Source organism: Pogona vitticeps, chromosome 1 (assembly GCF_051106095.1).
Source record: "Pogona vitticeps strain Pit_001003342236 chromosome 1, PviZW2.1, whole genome shotgun sequence".
NCBI lineage: Eukaryota > Metazoa > Chordata > Lepidosauria > Squamata > Agamidae > Pogona > Pogona vitticeps.
This window is the reverse complement of record NC_135783.1, coordinates 94,157,586-94,174,719: the sequence shown is the minus strand read 5'-3', so window position 1 is coordinate 94,174,719 and position 17,134 is coordinate 94,157,586. Positions and strand designations below refer to the sequence as shown.

Genomic DNA, 17,134 nt, shown 5'->3' with positions numbered 1-17,134 from the left:
CCTAATGCAGTGGGTGGGTAACCAAAGGCCTTCAACTTGTTTCGGGATCATTATAATCATCTTGGGACAGCAGGGCTGGAAGGGACCCTATGGATCATCAAGTCCAGCCCCTGTCAAGGAGGCATAGTGAGGAATTGAACTCCCAACTCTGGCTCCGCAACCAGATGCCTCAGTCACTGAGCTATCCAGCAGTCTTGCAGAAGACCCAGAATGGCCAATGGGAAGGGATTATGGGTTCTGTGGCCGAAAGCATGTGGAGGGCTCAAGGCTCCCCTGTCTTACATTAATAGAGGAAGGGCAAGTATTTACACCAGTTTCCCCCCCTTCTACAGCCCTTTGTGTCACCTTTCAAGTTGCTCCTGAACTTAGAGAGAGGAGATTTTTGGAAAATGAAGGCAGTGCGAAAAGAGCCGAAACTGTAGTGTGAATTATTTGAGAATAATTTTAAATGAATTTTTATTTTAAAAATGTCAAGGAAAGATTCGATTTCAGTGAATAGGGCCTGAATCCAGCTGATGGCCTCAACTAGAGTAAAATAGATTCTTTGAATGAACAACACTTTGTGTAAGTGCTAACTCAACACTGAGCAATTTATTCAATCGCTACTGAAATCAAGTAGCGGAATTTTTTTTGCCATGCAAGGCTGGTGACATCATCAGCCCTGGCAGTTTTTCATGAATTAAAACATTAGATTACTACTTGAAGGTACTAAGGCTCATTGAGAGCCTTTTCATCACGGGCAAGCCATTGACGAACCCTGGACACGTGGATATGTTTGATTTCAGAAAATTGCCACCACCAGGATGATTTTACTGGCAGCAGAGATTTTCTGCAATCAGAAAGTAACCTCATCCCATGGTTCTTTCACATGATAAAAGGGATCTCAAGGGAGCTTCCAGATCTTTGAGGGGAGTGGGAAGATTTATGAAATTGTTAATTTACAAAAAAAATTGCTGTGGCTGATAAAATCACCAGCCTTGTGTGGTGTAAGTTAATTTTAGCCAAGGAGGGTGTGACTAGATGGCCAAACTGGATTGGGCTGGATAAGGCTAAATTGGGTCACTGAGATATAGGTAGGGTATGCCATTTTGGGCAGTCCTTCCATCCACATGCAAGGATTGGGTGGTTTCTGGCAGGAAACCACAATACACCTCAAGCAATCCTATTTAAAATGAAAGGGAAAAAAAATCCCTGTCTGATTGCACCCGGAGTCTACTTGAGTTGGGATCGGCAATTGGATTTACAGTCTGAGTGAATTTGAGGTTTTCAGCAGTGAGCATCAACAAGGGTGATATAGCTACTGAAATTAAAAATCACAAATTACCATTATCCTTACATGTAGGAAATATAAATGTATGGGTTTTTATTAGAAAATAAATATATGTCAAAAATCTCATTGGGAAGGAAAGGAAAACCTTTTGCTATGGGAAGGAAATTGAGATTCCTTTATACGTAAAATATAAAGTGATCAATGTGAATGTTTTTTTAATTTTAAAAATTTGTGATTTAAAAAATGCTAACAAATATTGAGCAATATGACAACACAGCTGGGAGCGCAACTCCCTTGCCACTGCGCATCTGTTTTCCCCTCATTTTCACCTATAGTAATTTTGTACCTTATGCAGCAAACATGTCTATTGTGCTTATGCAAGCAAGAGAACTAATTAGATATTTATTAAAACCCCAAAGCCCAGCAGTTGCGTAAGGAGTATGTGGAAAACCCCTCAATTTGCTCTGTAGGTACATAAAGGACATAAAAATTGGGGCCAACTTGTACCATGCAGGAGACATTCTGACCTGCTCCACTCCAGGTCTCTGACATTATCTGTTATTATATATATATATATATATATATATATATATATATAAAAGTAAAAAATAGAAAACATTGAAAAATTTGAAATTTGAAAAAAATTCAAAAAAAAGAAAATGAAAAATGAAAAAAAAAGAAAATTAAAATTTATTTTTAACATTTTAATAAATTATGAAAAAATTAATAATTTCTCCCACGAACAGGGATAAAACTCAGATTTGGGTTGGGTCAGGTCAGGGATAGGCTATACAGAGCTCCAGTTGTTTTACCTGTCCACTCTTAAACCAATCATCCAGGATTGCCCAGACTCAATTCTGATAGTGTAGTAATGTTTCAGTGAAATGTTGATATTTCTGTGCCATGATAAGGTTAAAGTTGCAAGGAAGATCTCAAAATAACTCTCTTGCCACCAGCAAGCAATGGATCTGGTGTAATAGCACCATGTTGTGCCCACCTGGTGCTATTAAACCTGTTGTTACTGAGAATGATACAGTAGCCTAGTGAAGACAATGAATTCATAAAACAGCTGTTTTTAAATAAGTGGTGAAAATGATGTCAAATAGGAAGAAATCCCACAGCGAACCTATAGAAAAGAATCCTGCCCAGAGAAGAGTAGCACAGCTTCTTGTTCTCAGCATACAAAGATGTTTAAGAGGGTGCTTTGCCATTAAGTCTGCTAGGCAGGAGTGTGTTGTCATCCACGAGGTGACAGGGGTTACACTTAAAAGTGAGACTGCCATGGTAGTAAGAGATACAGTTCCCAGCTGTGCAGAGGATCAGATGGAAGATAAATGAGCTTCTGATATGCTTAACCCATTTCTGCAGGAAACACAGTCCACTCCAGTTTGACTTGCTAAGTTTGATGAAAAAGCAGCTGTGTTTTATCATCACAATATGCCTGTACACACCATATGTCTGACTCAGCTTCTCAAAGAGAAGAAAACATCCAATACAATTCTGCTCAGCGGGCCAGCCGGTGGAGGCTCCCCCCCCCCACTCCTCAAGGGGGATTTACCGTGTACTGTATTAGCTTTGCACTTTGTGACAGCAGTCTAATGTGTTCTATAACTCTGCTTTATATGGACATGCATAGATGGCCAGGGTGATGTTACACATTCCAGAGCTGGTTAAAAAATAAATGTAGAATTCACAATTTCGGGGATGTCAACATTGAGTAATGGTTAATTTGTAAAATTAGGCTTAAATCAACAATCTAGATTTGATACTGTCCTGAGAGGATCAGGAGAATGCTAGTGAACAACATGTATAAAATATGCTGTTAGAAAGGAGAGCTTCCTTTCTTGTCAGTATTTATCCAGTATAAATAGTTACATGACAACTATATACAGTAATTAATTCCCTAAATTACCATGAAATGGGCAATGGGCAATGCGGCACATTCCACATTTTCTTCTTCTTCTTTATAAAGAGTTAGCAGCATTTGGAGGAATATTTGGGCTGGAGAAAAGGATGTATTTATTTTTGGAAAAGAGCATCAATGGTGGTAAGCAAGCGATCTGCCTGTAGCGGTAATGGGAACAAGAAGATAGCCTAGATATGTTTTCTCTTCTTGTGTAAATCTACATAATAGGTTGTGTTTCCTTTTCCTGCCTCTCTCAGTGGTCACTTTCCAGGTTCTTCCTCCTCCTAGACTATCCGGCTCATCATGCATCCAGGCACAAGTTCACAGTATCCTTGACCTCAGTTAACTAAGTTAGTAGTTAGATGATAGATGGATGATAAATTAATAAGAATTTTTCCTTTGTAACTTGAATGAGCAAAGGTGATTAAGACATAAAAATTCATGAGCACATCCAGCTGGCTACAAAATGATTCAACTTTAGATATATGAAGGATCTGTAAAATAAAGCCAAAGGGTACTGCATGCTCCTAGGATTCATTGTCTTTTGAAAATAGATAAGAATAATTGCATGTGCTTCTAGCCACAGGTTTCCTAAACTGCATCATACTTGATGCAGCCAAGTGCAACCTGGAAGACAAAGCATTATTATAATTCGAAATAACAACAATAATTACAGTCTCAAGATGCTGGAACAGATTATCTTATGGACTGGTATCTTATTAAAGAATATATAGGGAAGTCTCTTGCCCCCAACATATGAGCTGAGGTTGCTGTTTTCATCTGGAATTAGAACACAGCAGGGAAGTGACTGTGCTTCCAGATGACTTCAATTTATTCAAGGCAGGACAATAGGACTGTGAATTGTTCCAAAAGAGGCTTTCCAGATGTGGCTGACATTGACCTGGTGCAGACTGACCACCATTCATGTTTGTCTTATAAAGGTCTGGACATTGTCAGTTTTGCAGTGTTTTAATATAAATTGTGTTGGATGTCAAGCCCCAATACAAACAAAAAATACAAAACAATAAATAGGAAGTTTGCTAAGTAGACGTGGGTATTTCTCAGCCATCTTCTGTAAGTAATAACTTGCAGATATGCAGATTGCTTTTCTCAAGCTTCAATCTACTTCAGGCCAGAATATTTGATGTTCTTCTTTTGTATTAGAGAGAGAGAGAGAGAGAGAGAGAGAGAGAGAGAGAGAGAGAGAGAGAGAGAGAGAGAGTCAGTCTCCTCCATAATGGCTGCCAGCATATAGTTCTGCCAGGGGCTTCTGTAACCTCTAAAGGGACTGTCAGCTTGATGAGATGCACTTCCAAATTTATTACTATATGACTATTTATGTAGGTGGCTCATGGTCTTTGGGGGGCGGGGGGGGGGGAGAGAAACTTCACCCAAAAGCTAGTCCTTTTGAATGATCCAGAATGACTCTTCTTGCATACCTACAAAGAAATGTACATGGATTGCACATAGTTTGAATGCTGCATTACAGTAGTAGGATATATATAATAAAAATGATAATTTTGTGGCAGCACAGACGACAAAAAGAGAAATGCCCTTGGATCACAAGTCGCCCTCAAGTGGTACAAAACAACATTTAGGTGATGGAAGGATAATCATATGAGACAGTATTCGTGGGGCCTTTGGTATAATTGTACTTAGCATGGACGGAAGCACTGAAACCTACTCTTCTTTCCAACTAATGGACTACGGTGCTGAAGGCAATGGAATCTAATCACACATATCTAACTGAACCCACAATTCAGCTCAAAGGCAGAGAACTTGTTGCTTGCTCAATCATTTATTTGTTAAGCGAAATGTCACACATTCATTCATGTGCTGATTGTGTATAAACAAGGGGACAAATTCAGCTTGGTTTAGAGTTGCCTTGGATGGCCTTAAATGAACTACAGTACTATTTTCCAGCATGCTATATCGCATAGAAGGAAGTTTTTTTTATGATGCGTGTGTACATATATGTGCCATATCTAAAATAACAGCTATAGCTTATCATCCTGTTTTATGATCTCTCCTTCTCCCTACTTGTCTTTCTGTTTGGAATTTCTATCCTATTTTTCATTTGTTTAAAAGGTCCCGAAGTTGTTTACAGTATTACAATTTAAAAACAAGGATATGGCAAAAACAGCAAACAATCATCAGAATAAAGCTGCATGATAAAACAGTAAAACAGTGATAAAACAACAAACAACCAAATATGTAATTAAAATCACTATCTGGGCAAACTAATAGGTCTTCAAGTATTGTGGAAACATCCTACATTAGGAACCTCTCCAGAGAGAGAACATTCCACGTGATGGGTGCCACAGTGGAGAAGGCTCTGTAGTCATGGCCCGATAATACAGTATAATCAATTTATCATAAATAACTAGTCTGTGCAGGGGCTTCACACTAGTGAAGTAGGTTATATTTAGTGGGGGAAAGTCTTTATTCCATTTAAGTTTTATGATAGCTAGCATCTTGCTCAATACTTAGGACTAGTATACAGTGTCACATGTGTAAGCTGCCTGTGTGATCTGATGAGCAGCAGGATGTGTGCCTCATCATGTGTGGTGTGACCAGCACCTCAGCAGATCACCAGGGACTTGCACAGTTCATGGCCTTAAAGAACACCTCAAGGCAGCTTCCAGGGTTGGAGCTGTGTGCATATAAATATTGAACAGGATACCGGCCAATGAAGTGAATGTTTCTGTTTGGTAGTTAGGAGATGGGCAAACTGTTCCTGCTTCTCAGATATTATTGTGCAAAAGATGAGCTGATATCAAGTTCCACTTTGTTGTACTGGATGTGGAGAACACATGCGTGAGAGATGTACATCATCATTGTACACAATGTCTGAGAAAGTGCAATGGAGACAACAAAGGGGAAATAAATCATTTCCTATGAACGTTACACCAATATTTATAATGCTTAGGGTATAGTATAATACTCTGTGCTCAATGAATTTCATGTTCTCAGCTAATTTTATTAGTAACCTAATGGGTCAGGTCTATAGAGCCTGTGTCCCGAGTACACTCAGGTTTGGGCCAACAACTTGCCTAGTTCATGCCCTTAACCATGATTGTTTTTTCAGCTCACTTCATGTTTATAAGGTAAAGGTAAAGGTTCCCCTTGACAATTTTTGTCCAGTCGTGTTCGACTCTAGGGGGCAGTGCTCATCCCTGTTTCTAAGCCATAGAGCCAGCATTTTTTCCGAAGACAATCTTCCGTGGTCACATGGCAAGTGTGACTTAGACACAGAACGCTGTTACCTTCCCACCGAGGTGGTCCCTATTGATCTACTTGCATTTCCATGCTTTCGAACCGCTAGGTTGGCGGGAGCTGGGACAAGCGACGGGAGCTCACTCCGTCACGTGGATTTGATCTTATGACTGCTGGTCTTCTGACCCTTCAGCACAGGCTTCTGCGGTTTAGCCCACAGCACCACCACGTCCCCATGTTTATATACTTTGGTAATTTCCATGGACTTTACACAATAAGGCCAGACTAGCACAAATATGAATTAAATACAGATTGATGGAAATTCATTTTATTTTATACAACCATCAAGCTAATTCAGTATGGCAAGGGATCTACAGAATCAGTGCTTTTCTTGTGGATCAGATTATTGGGGTTCATGAGTAGCTAGTGTGGAAAAGAAAGAGTACCCACTATTCCTACCATTGGATTCTTCATAGTCTCTAATAAACAGTCACCGTTCTTTGGTATGTGTTTTCTTTCTTAATATAAATCATTGTTTGCTTTCACAGAAAAAACACTTGAATCCACATATCCACAGTTTGAAATGATTTATGAAATCATAAAATAACAATGAAACAGCAGACTCCTGGAAAGAACAAAACACCTTTTTAAAAAAGAAGAAAACCAGCCAGAAGTAATAAGAACTGACATAAACACATATTTATAGAAATAGAATACCGAATAATGATTTACATAATTTTGGATGAACATGAACCTTTATTTATCATTGTGCAACTATTAATATACACCAGCTAAAAAAAATTGCAGAAGATGCTTCTCTTAAAGAGATTGTCTTTCACTCCAAAGCACTTTGAATTTTAATTCATGTTAAGTGTGAAGTGGTGAAGTATTTATAGACAAAATTGCACTTGCATAGTAGGTAGGTGATAATTTTATGTGATTGCAGCTGCCATCTTTACTTTTGGGAAGAGCTGCAACTCAACAGTCTGTTCTTATGAAAAGCACAGGGAACTATTTTTAATGATGTCACCTTGTTATGTTGCTGAACAGGAAATGGAAGCATATCAGGGAAGAAACAAAACAGAAGAAGAAGAAGAAGAAGAAGAAGAAGAAGAAGAAGAAGAAGAAGAAGAAGAAGAAGAAGAAGAAGAAGAAGAAGAAGAAGAAGAAGAAGAAGACGACGACAACGACAACGACGACATTGTGAAACCTTAAATCAAACTGCTATATTTTTAAATGTGACCTTTCATGGATCAAGTCTAGTTCCTCAGATATAAGAGCGTGACTAAATGGCAGACATTTTTAGATTCAAACATGGCCCCAAGATAAAGAGATTGTGGTTGGTTAGTAGAAACAAGTTGTAAATCTTGGGGCCATATATATAAATGTATGAATGTTTGCCATGTAGTTTCACTGTAAGGTCTGAGGGAGAGGACTTTTCCACGAAATCTCACATTAAAATAGTCTTTAAGGTGCCACAACATCTTGCACAGACTAAAATGTTTTTAGAGTGTTTTAAAGAGCACATTTAAGACTTGGCTCTTTAGGCAGCCTTTCCCTCCTGTCATTACTTAATTTATTCTTGCCATCTTGAATTATATTAATTTTGTTGTTTTATTTTATACTGTTATTATTTTATGTATTGCTGTTAGCTGCCCAGAGTAGACTTTGGTCTAGATGGGTGGGATATAAATAAAATAAAATAAATAAAATGGCTACTGCTTCTAAGACTACAGGAAACAGAATGTCTTTCTTCTATAGTTCAAGTGTGCTGCCATAAGTGTCACAATGAACCTATTAGAGTTTGATTTTTTTTCCTGTTCTTCCATTCCACCCCCCCCTTTTTTTCAATTAAAGGAACCATAGCATTTCACCTGTTTTAGCTACATGGGGCTGGGAACCAGCAGTTCTTTGCAATGGCCAATAATAGCTGTTCTTGTTCTTGTCACCGATTTCACATTCTGTGTGTATTTGCATTACAGTTTCTCTTCTCATGCACAGCAACCATGAAACAGTAAAACTGTACTGGGGAGATGGAAACTGATTAAAAGACGGAGACAGTTGTTGCTCCAGTCAATATGCTCCTTGTTTCACTATGTTATTTTCCTCACTAAAGCAAACAGAAATTAAAGTAAGGACCTTTCCACTGTTGAGTTGGTCTTTTATCTTCTCTTAAGAGAGCAGCTGTTAGCTAACAGGATCCTCTAGAAAGAAGCTAGGTTCCTGTTATTTCAGTGGTCATGCCCACATGGGTATTGGAAACATATGTCTGGGTGGCAGAAGATATTTATTTGCATGTGGTATAGTCTCCTCATTATTTTCCTGAAAATGGGCAGAGGGTGGCATATAAATGAAATGCATGAACCAATATCATCATCATCATCATCATCATCATCATCATCATCATCATCATAGAACTGCAAAGCTGGAAGGGACCCTATGGATCATTGAGTCTAGCACCTGTCAAAGAGGCACAGTGGGGAACTGAACTCCCAAACTTTAGCTCCACAGCTAGATACCTAAGCCGTTGAGTAGAACTGATCAATAATACAAACATATTGTATCTTCTTTAATAAATCAGCGATGTTGCAGTGACTGTTGTCTCCAGGCTGATTCCCATGCTCTGGGAAAGTGTAAACACTTTCATATTTATTTATTTATTTATTTATTTATTTATTTATTTATTTATTTATTTATTTATTTATTTATTTATTTATTTATTTATTTATTTATTTATTTATTTATTTATTTATTTATTTATTTATACCCTGCCCATCTAGACCGAAGTCATTTTTGTGTCATCTTGGCAGTGAATATGAAGAGGTTACAGTAAAAGACTGGCAGAAGTCATAGTAACTATGATGTTGCTAATATGTGTAAAGGGAAATGTAGAGTCTACAATATACTGTACTGACTTAATTTTAATGCTGCTTTAATTTCAGTAAAATAAAATATAAATTTTCTTTTAGCAAAAATTGTGAAGAGGACATTATTAGGTTGGGGGGATATCATATTTTCTTTCAGGAGTACAGCAACATGCACAAAGGTAGAGCTAATGCAATAAAATAAAATGAGCCCTGCAGAGCAGAAAGTCATGAGGACAGTAAAATTGAAAACTCTTGTACCTCCAGACAGATTCCACAGGGCCATTGTTTTCATGCCGAATTACTTGGAAAGAAGTCTGAATTGCAGGTGTACATTTAGTACAAAGAAATTTTTGTGGCCCTGACACTCAGAACTCAGTGGGCTAATAGGTTCAACTATGTTGAGAAGTGAAAATATCCCTGTCCTTTTATGACAAAATTTTGCTCATCGCAACACCCAGCATGATTAACAGCAGTTTTTTTTAAAAAAGGAAAAGAACATAATATTGGCTGCTTCCACATGTGGTAGTATATGAAATATGCACAATGAAATCATAGCTAGCATTTGAGGAAGAAGATAGACACATGTCTTGAATACGTGTCAGTGACTTTATATGGATTTATGATCATATGACAGAGATGTTCATATTACACTCCGCCCCCTTATACTGAATATGTGAGAGGAGGGTTGTATCTGCTGGTCACACACCCATGATATTGCTTGGACTTCAGCTTTTTGTCTGGAATTCTGTTCCGCTATAATATAAACTGCCACTAGGGACCTAAAAGCCTATTCCTATCCAGTGCTCCTTCCTCATTCTTGTTCAGGCATGAGAAATTGCAGAAAGATGATGGGGTTGGGTTGAGGATTTCTAAATAGTAGTTCAACTTTTGAAATGAAAGATTTCATGAATTGTGGATAGCAAAGCTCTTCAGAAATATTATCAACTGTTGTTCCTTGAAGAACAGTTAGCAACAATTTAAATGAGATAATTAAAAAGAATAGAATAGTGAAGCTCGAAGGGGCCTATAAGGCCATCAAGTCCAATCCCCTGCTCAATGCAAGAATACAAGATAAAGGATATCTGCCAGGTGGTTGCCTAATTCGCTCTTGAATGCCTCCAGTGTTGGAGCACGCACCACCTCTTGAGGTAATTGGTTCCATTGCTGTACTGCTCTAACAGTTAGGTAGTTTTTCCTGATATTCAACTGAAGTCTTCCTGTAACTTGAGCCCATTGTTGTGCATTCTGCATTCTGGGATGATCAAGAACAGATCCCACCCCTCCTCTGCATGACAGAGTAGGCATCCTTCAGTCTCGAGAGACTATGGTAACGTGCTCTGTATGGAGGTCTTGGAACAGTGTCTTGTGTGGCTGAGAAGGCCAATTTGAGAGTGACAATCTCTTCCAAATTGAAGACAAATACAATCTGTCCCCTGTCCAGCTCCCTGGTTTGGCTGGTTTCGGGACTGCCTCTTTGCCTCGGCCTGCTGAACAAGGGTCTCTTCAAATTGGGAGAGGCCATGATGCACCGCCTGCCTCCAGGCTGAACGCTCATACGTCAAGGTTTCCCATCTGTTGAGGTCCATTCCTAAGGCCTTCAGATCCCGCTTGCAGATATCCTTGTATCGCAGCTGTGGTCTCCCTCGGGGGCGGCTTCCCTGCACTAATTCTCCATACAGGAGATCTTTTGGAATCCGACCATCAGCCATTCTCACGATGTGCACAAGCCAACGTAGACGTCACTGTTTCAATAATGTATACATGCTGAAAATTCCAGCTCATTCTAGGACTACTCTATTTGGAACTTTGTCCTGCTGGGTGATACCAAAAATGCATCAGAGACAAGGTGCATGGAACATGTTCAGCTTCCTCTCCTGCCATGCACAAAGGGTCCAGGACTCGCTGCAGTACAGGAGTGTGCTCAGGACACAGGCTCTATAGACCTGGATTTTGGTGTATGCCATCAACTTCTTATTAAACCATACTCTCTTTGTGAGTCTAGAGAACATGGTAGCTGCTTTCCCAATGCGTTTATCCAGTTCGACATCTAGGGAGAGTCAGAGATAGTTGAGCCAAGGTACACAAATTCATGAACAACTTCCAATTCTTGCATGGAGATGGTAATAGAGGGAGGTGAGTCCACACCCTGGCACATGACTTGTGTTTTCTTCAGGCTGATAGTTAGTCCAAAGTATTGGCAGGCCTTGCTAAAACGATTTATGAGCTGTTGGAGGTCTTCAGCAGAGTGGGCAACAATGGCTGCATCACTGGCGAAGAGGAAGTTCCGTATGCATTTCAGTTGGACTTTGGTCTTTGCTCTCAATCTAGTGAGATTAAAGAGCTTTCCATCTGATCTAGTCCGGAGATAGACACCTTCTGTTGCAGTTCCAAAGGCTTGCTTCAGAATGACAGCAAAGAAGATCCCAAACAGGGTCGCCGCGAGGACACAGCCTTGTTTTACTCCGCTTCGGATGTCAAAGGAATCTGATGTTGAGCCATGAAAAACTACAGTGCCTTTCATTCCCTCATGAAAGGACCTGATGATATTAAGGAGTTGAGGTGGACATCCAATCTTGGGAAGTATTTTAAAAAGTCCATCCCTGCTAACCAAGTCAAAGGCCTTTGTGAGATCTATGAAGGCCAGAAAGAGTCGCTGTTGTTGTTCCCTGCATTTCTCCTGCAACTGTCTGAGGAAAAATACCATGTCGGTGGTGGATCTATTAGCTCGAAATCCACACTGTGATTCTGGATAGACTCTGTCTGCAAGCACCTGTAGTCTCTTCAGCACAACACGGGCCAGCAGCTTCCCTACAACGCTGAGAAGAGAGATACCACGGTAGTTATTGCAGTCACTCCTGTCGCCTTTGTTCTTATATAATGTGACGGTGTTTGCATCCTTCATGTTCTGTAGTACTCCACCTTCTCTCCAGCAAACACAAAAGACTTCATACAGCTCGGTGGTGATGATCTCTTTACAGCACTTCAAAACTTCAACTGGGATGTTGTCCTTTCCTGGTGCCTTGCCAGAGGCAAGGGAATCCAAGGCCACTTTTATTTCTGCTAAAGTTGGTTCACTGTCCAGCTCTTCCCAGACAGGCAGGCACTCAATGTTATTTAATGCCTCTTCGGTTACTACATTCTCTCTAGAATATAGTAGTGCTGCACCCAGCGTTCCATCTGCTGTGCTCAGTCCTGGATGATCACGCCTGTAGCAGACTTCAAGGGAGCAGATTTCTTCTATATTGGACCTAAAGCCTGCTTGATACTGTCATACATTCCCTTGATGTTGCCTGCATGACAGCCTTTCAAGTATTTGAAAAGTTTTGTCACTGTTTGGAAACTACACTTCTGTTAATCAAGCCTAAAAGAGCATTTGCCTTTTTTGTAGCCACATCACACTGTTAGCTCATGATTTATATGACTTATATGCTTCAGTTTTAAAGAATGGTGGAAACTGAATGCACACTGATGATCTCTTAATTTTTAAAATTGAATATTCAGGGATGAAAAATACCAATATTAGATCTATTAAGAGGATTAGTGTAAAGGGTAGGGGAAAAGACTAAATTCCTCCTCAGATTATAATGAGTAAATAAATCCTCTCTAGGTGAACAGTATATATATTTAAAGACATAAGCATCTCTGTTCCCCACACAGATAATTCTTCCTTGCAGTCAGGAGCCCTGTTTGATCAGGATTACTGAAAATATGGATGATGCCTATGTGCTTGCAGATGTACTTTTCCGCTAATGTAAAATGCATATTCGTATGAGTCTAAGGCCAGCATATGTGCTGATCTCGGGAGAAAGGTGAAAGGGAGTGGCTGTGAATGTGTGAATGTGTGGCCTCACACATTCACATGTTTGTGTGATCTCCACTTTGTGCTATGTAGGTGTTTTCCTTTCATGAGACCTGGAAGCTGGAGGTAACAAAAGTATGGATAAATGAAAAGCTGAAAGATTCACATCCCTAACATAATGGCCAAAATCCTGTTATGTAAGTTACACCAGCATAAGGGAAGTGATGGCACCACAGAGACAGATTGTTGCCCTTTAGGAACCTCACAGCAACTTCTCATGTGATTCCCAATTATGCATGAGTTGGCTTTGCATGTGAACCTGGTTTCTTTAATTAATGCTGCTATCTGAAGAGCCCCCTCTTGAATTCTAGGTTGCACATGAAGCCACCTGACTTATGCACAATGAGGAATTGCAGTGGGGACTCAAAAGAGCAGTGACGTTCCTCTGCTGTAATGTCATTTTCCTTATGCTAGCATTAGTTATACAGCACTATTTTGGGGACTAGAACCTTGTCTTGAAGACCAATAAATCTGAAATCTGTGAATTCATGGAAGCAGGTTTGAATTCATGGGAGTCCCATTTCAGTCTGTCTATCTTCTTCTGTCTGTCTCATAAAAGTATTTAGTTCAGTCTTAAATGCACATAATCTTCAGATATATGGAGCTGCTTAAATTGTGGTAGTTGACATTTACTCCACTATTCACAGATCAATTGCTTTATAATTCTTCTGATTTTTTTTGTGGGGCACAAAAGTCTAAAATACATATTTTAAACATTCTTCTGGATGAATAAATACTTCAACGCCAAGTAGGCTTGTTTTCTGTACCGTCCTAATTGAAAAATGACTTCAGCTGCATGAAAGTAGGGAAACTGTTCTTGTCTTTGTGAACATTGAAGGGAACTTGAAGCCTGATTGTCAGACAATCTTGAAAGGCCTGAAATGTAATGTTCAAAATATATTCAGTTCTTCAAAAACCCTCCAGTTTATGAATGTGAGAGACAGTGCTTCTGTATCCACAATTCAAAATGACAGGAAATTTACTGATATTATAACATAATAATCATCTTAGAATTGCAGAGCCAGAAGAGACCTTGTGGGTCATTGAGGCCAGCCCCTGTCAAGGAGGGACAGTGGAAAATTGAACTCTCAATCTCTGGTTCCACAGCCAGAGACCTAAACCACGGTGTGCCTGCATTGCCAACAGGAAAATGGATGCCAAGTTTTGCATAGCAAAGGGCAGTCTGAATGTTGACAACAGCAATGGCAGCAGGCAAGATGGACTACAGGATCCCCTCTTCTGCTGACTACCATTCATGCTTGTTGAAAAACAGCTCTAACAATTACTTTGTGTTTGGTAGAAAAGTGGTAGAGTGATGAAAAATGAAGTATGCTTCTGGGATTTTCCCTTGTTTGGTGTCAACCTATACATACAATGAAAATAAAGAATTGACCAAAAATATAATATTACTTAGGAAAGGTGAGGTGAGGGGGGAGTAGAAAGAGAAGAAGAGCTAACATGTGACAAATTATCTCAGTAAAGGAAGCCATAGCTGTTAGTTTGCAAAGTTGAGCAGAAACTGGGAATAGCAATATTGCTTAGAAGGAGGGGCAGTAGGAAGAGAGAACAACTTAACATGAGATATTGGTTTGCAAGATCTGAGCAGAGCTGTTAATGATAGGCCAGTGAGAGGACTTACCACTTCCTTCTTCAGGGGACATCCTGCAACTATGCAGCATGCTCAAGACCATACAGGTTCTCCTGGGAGGCACAGTGGGGAATCAAACTCCCAGCCTCTACCTAAACCTTGATGCTATCAAGCCTGCTGAATGCATACTGTAGCGAACAGCCCTGCCCTCACCTGTCCGTCACAGCTGAGCAGTGGAGAAGGAGCCAATGAGTGGACGGAAGGCGGTGCCAAGGGGGGAGGGGTTTGGATATAAAGTCTGGTGTATGGAGTATGAGAGGTTCAGTAAGTGAGAAGAGAATCTGTGAGTGAGAGACTGTGTGAAACTTAAGAGTGAACTAAGGGTGATTGAGAGATCTGTGAGAACGCTGAATGGTACAGAGAGTGGATAGAGCTTTAAAGTTAAAGTAGTACTGATTCAGTTTCAAGTGATTAGCAACCTGTGATTTACCTACTGTATATTAATCAGATGTTACCCTCCCTGATCAAATAAATAAGTTAAGTTTCAAAAGTACACATGTCTCCTTGAGTGAATGGTTTTGAGACAGCAATACTTGGTGGCAGCGAAGAAGGAAGAAGAGCGAGAACCTTGTGAAGGCCTGGGGGAATAGGGGCTTCAGAGGAGACCGCTACACATACTTACTAGCTGCTAACTCTCATTTAATTCATGATTGGAATTCTCCATCATATCTAATAGCTACAAAATAGGTGTATTGTTTGATAGGAAATCACTTATCAACAGATATCAATAATTCCAAAGAGGGACAAGTTCGTAATGGGTGGTCTTGCCAGTCTGATTTCAAATCTTACATTACAGGCTATGTAATCAGTGTGTGTATGTAGGTGGGAAGTCAAGAATAGATAGAGATATTGCAGTAGCTCTTTCAAGATTCATTTTCAGCAGCCATGGATACATTTCTATTTTGCTTAGTGTTTAATGAGTTTTGCTGAGAAGCCAAAGTTGCCTTTACACTTTCTGAAGTTTTGTTACTCTCTTTTTAATCTTCACTTTCTTATTTAAACTTATTTTCACGCTTGCTCTGTCCACCACTTTGTAGCATTCCGTATTGCAGGTCAGTGCCTTGGTTCAACCCAAGTTCCACACATTTTCAGGTCAGTGCTTTCTACAGAAATGATGGCATGACTGAAATAGTGTTAAAAACAAACAAACAGAATTAATCAATGTTATGTAAATTTTAATACCACACAAGTTCCAAGCTGATGCCATACTTTGCACAGAAATCTACTTTCACTGGTGAACATTTCGTCGGAGGAGGAGTTGCAAGGAAAGTGGCAAACCAAGCCTTCAGTATATTAATAATGAACAGACAAATAAATAAACATGCCCATAAGCCTTCTGTTAAGAGATCATTTCTAAGGAAACAGGAAATTGAGATGCAGCATAGCCAAGGATTTGGTTTAAATCCAAGCTGAAACTGAAAATGGTTTTCTTGAAAGTCGGAGTGGAAAAGGAGGGAAAAGGGCTTGCCCGCCAGACCCAAATATGCTCTTGGCCAATGAAATATTTTTCATTTGCACTGAATAGAAATCTGCTTTCATTAGTGACTATTTTGTGTGCATAATTCAACAGTAGAACTGTCTTCCATAAACTAGACCAGACTGTCAATTAATGCAATAAAATGCATGTTTCCTTTCAAGAAAAGAGGAATGACCTAAAAGACAGAGTGGCAGGTGTTACCTATTCCAAGTTAAAATTATGTATTTATTCCTCCTGCTGCTCTGGTTTTCATTAAATACACATTATTTCCCATTCTTAGGCAAAAGTTGTACAATGTCCCATAAAACAAAGGGATGTATGGTATGAGAAATAATTTGAAACAAAGCTAAAACTTGGCAACTTTGTTTGGTTGACATACTGAAGACCGATAGCCAGGAGTGATAAATCATGGATTCTGTATCTGAAGTGGAGCTAATCTTGCACACTTAACACAGTTAATAGGTTTTGACATTTTTGAAAAAGGATGTAGAAAAATATCAAAGCCAAGTCCATAACAGACAGTATCTGTACTGAAGGAGAATCTACTTGTATGAAGTTTGAGGATTGCATATACCATACATATGCTGGTACAATCACCAGTGTGCATATATATACTGTATACTGTATATATGAACGTTTGTACTATAAGTCACTTTGAGTGTTGTCTTAGAGTGGAAATGGGGGATAGAAGTTTCATAAGTTGTAAATAAAAGATAAATGAAGAAATAACTTGTTCACATGAGCTAATTACACACATGAGCAAAGTAAGATATGAGCTTTAAGTTCATGCTTAATTTAACTTTTTATGGAAAAGGAATCACTCAAAATTGTGAGCATTAGAAGTCCATAGGGATCAGTGGCAGAACTGGGAGTGTTATTTTTAGAAGGTGT

General features: G+C 39.3%; 1 long non-coding RNA gene across 1 annotated transcript in view; it reads left to right on the top strand.

The window, feature by feature from the left end:
- LOC144586550 (uncharacterized) overlaps positions 1-9,367 on the top strand; it is a 167,650-nt gene extending 158,283 nt beyond the window's left edge. Inside the window, exon 3 of the long non-coding RNA XR_013541429.1 lies at positions 7,443-9,367. This is a non-coding gene — a long non-coding RNA (uncharacterized LOC144586550). The remainder of the gene's footprint in view (positions 1-7,442) is intronic.
- Positions 9,368-17,134: the final 7,767 nt, after the last annotated feature.